We start from the raw sequence: 7,031 nt of genomic DNA, 5'->3' as shown, positions 1-7,031 counted from the left end.
TAGACTCCTCTCCTTCTTCTTCAAAGATTGATGATGAAATATGAGATATAGAATAATCAAGTGGTGAAATGGTGGAATTGTAAAGCTTTATATATATGAAATAGAATGGGTAGATGGAAAAGATGATGAATTTGGTGGTGGTGATAGTGGAGGTTATGAATATATGGTGGTGGTGATGGAGGTTTTGTGGAGGAGATGATAGTGATGATGGAGGTTTTGTGGAAGAGATGATAGTGGATTGTGTAGAGAATATAGGGAGAAAAAGATGTAATGGAGTGGTATGGGTGATACCTCTTTCCTTGTGAGAAGAGATGCTTATATAGAGAAGAGAGAGAGGAGCAAAATGATGAATGGAAGCTAAAGGGAGCAGCTCAAGTATTGTAAGAAGCATGGAGGTGGAGTATGAGAGTGGTAATATATCCTAAAAATAAGGGAAATGGGTAGGGAAGAGAAGGAGTAAAAAGATGGAAGTAATGATGAGTTATGAGAGTGTAGAGTAGAAAAGATGACTTAGTGAAAGAGAGGAGCAGCTGCTCTCTTTATTGTGCATGGGAATCATGGATTTGAAGAGTGTTGGGGTGGTTTGGGTCACCAAAGTCAACGACAAGGATGGAGAGAACCCTATGCACCATGCTTATTATTCAAATGATAATATGATGGATTAATCTTGTCATAATCTTGTAGGATTCTTCTAAAACTCTCTTTGAGAATTGCAGCAACATAACCCTTCCAAAAATGCACAACAAATCTATCCAAAATGGATTCTCGGCCAAGTTACCCTTATTCGATCACTGCTTCCAAAGCTTCATTCAATTGAATCTTCACCGAGACTTCAGAATTGGCCTTCGACTTCTTCATAACAAATGTTTCTTGATAAGTGTAGATCATCCTAATAAAATTTCAGAGCTTAGTTCACCTTGGTTTGGCCGTAAATGCTGCCGGAATCCGTACAGGTCAGATTTTGCCTTTTTCGTCTTTTAGTCAGAAACTTGGACCAATCTTTTGAAGACCTTCCACTCCGAACTAGCTATTTCACTATTCATAAGTAATGATCCTTAGGATGTCTAGAATGGATCTGGAAAGTTTCAATTCATTTGGAGTTAGTTTGATCAGGTTGCCACCCCTCCATTTTTGTTTAGCACGCTTTCTCCTAGCCGGAGTAAGAAAATGTGCTAAGGTTGACTTTTTAGTACATTTCCATACTTCTCCATCATTTCCTAGTATGATAAGGAAAACATAATATATATATATTATATATATAAACAAAGGTTAAGCAAAAGTACAAGATTAAGGGAAATTAGTCAACATTAAATTGGACTTTAAAACAAATAATTTCCATGTTTTAGGGCACAAATATGTATATGAATTATGATCCAATAGTTAGACTTGTAGTCTTTGCACGACGACGAAGCCAGCTAGTGGGTTGTGCGTAAGAAGCTGCCAAACGGATCCTTGCTTGACAATTGCGCCAAGTTGACTGTATGGAATAAACTGCCAGATGCTCTCAATGCTCCAACTGAGAAGCATTTACCTCTCTGCTAAAAAACCACCGGAATTTAAAGCAAATACTCTTCAAGTCGCTGGCTCTAATAGCAAATGCTTCAACTTTTTCTTGGGTGATGACATTCCTAGTCGAGATGGGTAAATCACGATATGAAGGAGATTTGAATGCCTAATTTAGGAGTTTCATCGCCATAAAAATCTCCCTTTTTAAGCCACTTGTTGCTTGAAGAGCCACTGCTAGTTCCACCATGGGAGTAGGTGATTACGCTGCCTTGAGTGAATAAGAGCATCTTCCCAAGTGGCTTCCCTTCTTGAACAATATAGCTATCTTCAATGTATGTCACTGGCAGCAGATGCTGACAAATTGCTTTCAACACCTTTTCATCGATGGTTTGAAATACCGGCACCTGCAAATATTAATCATATATATTAAGGGAGTTGTATATGATATTATGATGTCTACTATACACTCATTTTACATCTAACCGAACCAATATTACAATTTAATTTACTACATGGACACATATTTATCAAATTTATTTTATGTTATTTACATATAATTGAACCAAGTTACAACATTGAAAACAAATTTGTTCATAAACTTGTAATGAGGATGTATAGAACTAATATTACACAAAAATGAACTCACGTTACCACAATGACAACAAATTTGTTGTCACATATGTAAATGTGTGTATGACATGCATGTATGCACCCAAGAATTTTCCATATATTAAGTAATAATAACCCAGAAAATAATAATACATATTATAAGTACTCATGCACTTATAGAGGAAGAGGAAGTGCTCACCTTTTTCAGTGAAGCTAAGAAAAGAACGCACATGATGGTTTGTTTATCTTTTATCGGAAGAACAGAGAGGATATTTTGCACATCAAGAGCAATATTTTCTTCGAGTTTGTGAATGTTTTCCATGATCAGTGTCTTCAAATTTTTCTTTTTCTTTTTGGTCACAACTGTTTCCATATCCTTAGAGAGTTTGTTTTTTGATAACCACAAATCGATATCTGGTTTCATTAATTGTTTCTTCTCTTTCAGCAAAAGCTTATTTGATCTCTTCTGGGACTCCTGTGTATATGTGTTTCCATAACATGAAAATAAGTTTATTATGATTATTCATCGGTTCACTAAACTTTATACACACACAACACAAACCTGCACTATTGCATTGAGGTATACTAAAAACAGCGCCATGCCACTTGTAGATATCAAAATAGAGAGGAAAATTTCTAACATATCCATACTGCTAGTTAGGTTTGAACCAAAAGAACTGAAAAAAGAAAACCAAAAGACAAAGAGCCAATCTATATCTTGCTTGAAAAAAAAAATTGAAAAAAAATTGATGTGTGCAGTCGTGTTTATGCTAACCTTTGATTTCGTAAAGCCCACCAGAAAGACTGGAACACCCTTTGTAAGAGGTGATTCGATGAACTGGCCACATCAGATTGAAGAGCGTACAAATATATACCAAAGTCAAAGATCTTTGGATCAGCGTCTTTCACCGGTCATAAGTCATCCCAATGCGAGATATTATACTCAATAGGATATTAGAATATGTGAGGTTATGTTGAGCGACACACGCCACATATCCCCTAGGAGCTCGATACATAAATGATAGTTTTGTTGGGACTGACAATAGGATTGATTCGATTACGCGTTGAAACCCAACAGTGGATCTGTCTTTGAGTAGCAAGAAGGTACCAGAAGGCTCCAAATAGTTACAAGATCCCCAAGAAAATTAGTAATCATATTACATAGAACAAAATAAGAACTTAAATATAATGGGTGCCTGTAATAAGGACTATGAGAACTTACATGTGAAGCAAGGATAAAGGGCACAGAACCCAATATAGGTCTAAGCCATCTTTCAGCTCGGGTTATGTCTATGATAGGACGCCGCTCTAACGATCCGTAGATGTAATAAATCCGTATAGTATATTGGAGGGAAGTGAGAAAAAGAAAATTACTAGAATTAGGATCTTGGTTGTCTTTCATGCGGCTCACGAGGATCTGGACGTCACATATACATTGCCAATATAATAAAATGGTGTAACAAATATTAAATAGTAGGATAACAAACCGATCTGTCCTGATCTGAAATATGTCACTGGAATTTACTATTTAATTACCAGCAATTTATTGATTCTTGTAAAGAGATAAAAAAATTGACGGTAAAAAAAGGTTGTGCTTGTATACGTACCTGTGCAATGGGAAGAAAGACGTAGATGCGAGATAGGGTGGATAATAGGTTAGGGACGAAGCATGACCGACATGATCTCTTCCTTCGACCACAACAACAACAACAACAACATCCATATTTAGAAATAAGAAAGTCGATTACGTAAAATACATCTGTGACTGTTCGAGAATAAATATAGAAGAGTTGTCCGCAGTGATGCACTTATTTTCATCGTCAATGGCATTCAGGTAACAGAAGATAGGATCGTTGAAGACGGAAAATGCACACGATATGAGCAAGAATGTATTCTACCAATGCTTTGCCTAGTGATGACATGCATTGAGCTTTTCACTCACCGATGTCCTTCTTCTTCTATGTTCTCCATCTTCTTCCTTGGCTAATTTCGGATCGAGAATACTGAAAGAACACAACAAAACAGAACACACACACAGACACGATCATCGTACTAAATTAAAACTAAAATCAATGGTTTCAGATTTCTCTTTTGCAGAAACAGCCTGCTGAGTTAGTATCTCGAGATCCAACTGCAGCTAAGCTATGTAATGCAAATATATTGTTGTTATTCTTTGAAATCAAATAATTTGGAACGACCTCTATCAATAGTTCAATACTTTATATAGGAAAATGCATGTCTTAGTACTACACCTACTTCAAGGTAGTAAAGTCTGTGCAAATACAAATTTAACAACTATAGTCTCTCTCTCTCTCTCTAAAAGTGAGGATTAGTTTCCTCAACCATAATACTGAGGAACTGACGATTGATTGATAACTATATACATAGCATTTTTAATGTTCTGTTCGTTGCGACTTGGCACTTATATGTAATAAGACGACCCTGAAACTGAGGAACTAATTAAATTAATGATTACATAACTTTGCATCCACGACTAAGCGCACAGTGCGCTAACTTCTGTGGTCAGGCCTAGGTTGCTGAATGCTGAAGGCGTCACATACGATTCTACGTCGTTTTTTAGTTTTGTCAATCATGATTCATGTCGATCTCGTATATTCAATCATGATTAGTGATAATGTCAACCTGAGAAACAAAGTACCCAGTTTGTCACCATTCATGAGTATTTTAAGCTCCTTTTACTCGAGGTAAAACTACGACTTTGATTTATGGGGTATATACTGTACCGGTTTTAATGCCTCTAAGCTCTATCAACATTTTAATTTTAATTTCCGAGACATGAGCATTCCGAGTTTTTTTTTTTTTTTAAATGACTTATAATTTCAAACTAAATGTGGGCTTCCGCTCATGGTAAGACTAGATATACACGGCCTATAGAACAACACTGACCATGAAAATGGGCTGTGGGTCCTAACACGGGTGAACCCAATGTATGTACCAAGAATAATGGAGAACAAGTAGCCCCTCATAATTTTTTTTTTTTTTTCTGGCAGAAAAAGTAGCCTAATTCTAATAAATTTACATAACCTACAATAAAAAATTTATTCAATCTGCCAGAAAAAAAAAAAACAATAGAGAACGTAAAACTTAAACCTAATGCAATTACCATTATTATGAGTAGAATGGGCTCAATTTCTAACCACACTCAATTCTTGTTTCCACATGTTCTAATGAAATCTATTACTTATATTAAATATCTTACACGCTTGATCTGACAATTAAGGACCTTCAAGCAGCACCTCCATCCAGTGTTGGGGGGTTGAGAATTGGTTATGACTATGTTAGATGACTTAAATCAGGGCCCCTTGATATAACAAAAAAAAAAAAATTGACCAGCACCTCCACAAGCTGCATTTAAAATTTCTCATTTACTTACAAAAAAAAAAAAAAGATAAAAAAAAACATGCAATTTCCTATTTCCTATTTTAAAAAAATAAAATGAAAGAAGCAAGAATATCAACATGTCATCGCCAATTCTTATTTCATTAATATATAACCTCGGATCCACACTTCGCTCACCTCTGATAATGCGTGTATGTGTGTGTTTTGACTTTTGAGGTACAACATCTCAGCAAACGTTATTAATTTTCTACTTAGAGCAACTCCAACAGCTTCCCTATAATTTCTGTATAATAGGGAAGCAAAAGTCAAAGTTTTAGCATCTTTTTCTTCTCTAACTTCAAGAGATTCCCTATTTTATAGCAATCTCTAAAATCTCTATATTCTTCCTTAAAATTTTAGAGATTGCTGTAAATATATGGAATTTGATTTTCTCTTTCCTCACTTTCTCTAAAATATGAATAGTTATAGGGAATCTGTTGGAGAAAAAGAGGTTCATTTTTCCCTAAAGTAGAGAAAAATCAAAATATGGGGAAGCTGTTGGAGTTGCTCTTAGTACTTATCAAGGTGAACTACTTTTATGGTACCATTTGCACCCCATCTTAGGTGGCAGCTGATGTGTCCAAAAGTTCAACCTATCACAGAATTTCAATAAATGACGTTGTTGTACCATATCAGTTGCCATATAAAGGGAGATACAGGTGGTACCCAAAAAAGTGGTTCACCTAACATTATACTGCTAATTAATTTATTAATCTATTGTTAAAAAAAATAATTAATTAGTTAACCTAATTTACTAAGGATTAATCAAGCCCAAGGTAACTAATTAGCATCTACGATACAAGACGAGACGTCCCAAATTGTACGTGGTTTTATTAGTTTGGGATTAACAAGTCTAAATCATTTCATCGCAACTTTGGCACTCAATTTTGTAGGACGACCTTAATACATAATAAGGAGTAATTGATGACTATATACCCTTCCATCCACGCACGACCACTAGCTATATACTTCTGTGGTGAATTGATGATCGAGGCCAAGATTGCTGCTGAAGGCGTCACCTAAATAATGTTCATAGTTTCTCAATTTTGTAATCATGATTTTCATGGTTCTGTACTTTAACAGAATTATTGGAGAATTCAACAACTTGTCGGCCGTGGATTTTGAACAGCTTTTTGCCTAGTGATTTAATTAACAAAGTGATTTGCTTTCAAACTCTTTATATCGTCCGGGAAACTCGATTTTGATTCATACATGGATTATATGGACCATTTTCTTATTTTACTTTTGTCCTCAATAGTGTTATAAATCAACTTAACATAACTCGAGTATATATTAGCTTGCCCCATTTTTAGCTCGTTTCAGCTTAGCTCGTATATAAAAAAAGTTTAATTTAAACTTTCAATGTGAGTCACACGAGTGATCCTTTAAAATGGTTAAAAAAAAGGTACCAAACTAGTTAAAATCAATGAACGAGCCTAATTTATCAAATCTGAACCGTTCATGTTTATAAACGTAAATCACGATTATGATTGCCTTCATGATCATCAATTTGGCTG

Source organism: Rosa rugosa, chromosome 6 (assembly GCF_958449725.1).
Source record: "Rosa rugosa chromosome 6, drRosRugo1.1, whole genome shotgun sequence".
Classification (NCBI taxonomy): domain Eukaryota; kingdom Viridiplantae; phylum Streptophyta; class Magnoliopsida; order Rosales; family Rosaceae; genus Rosa; species Rosa rugosa.
This window is presented reverse-complemented; position numbering follows the sequence as displayed.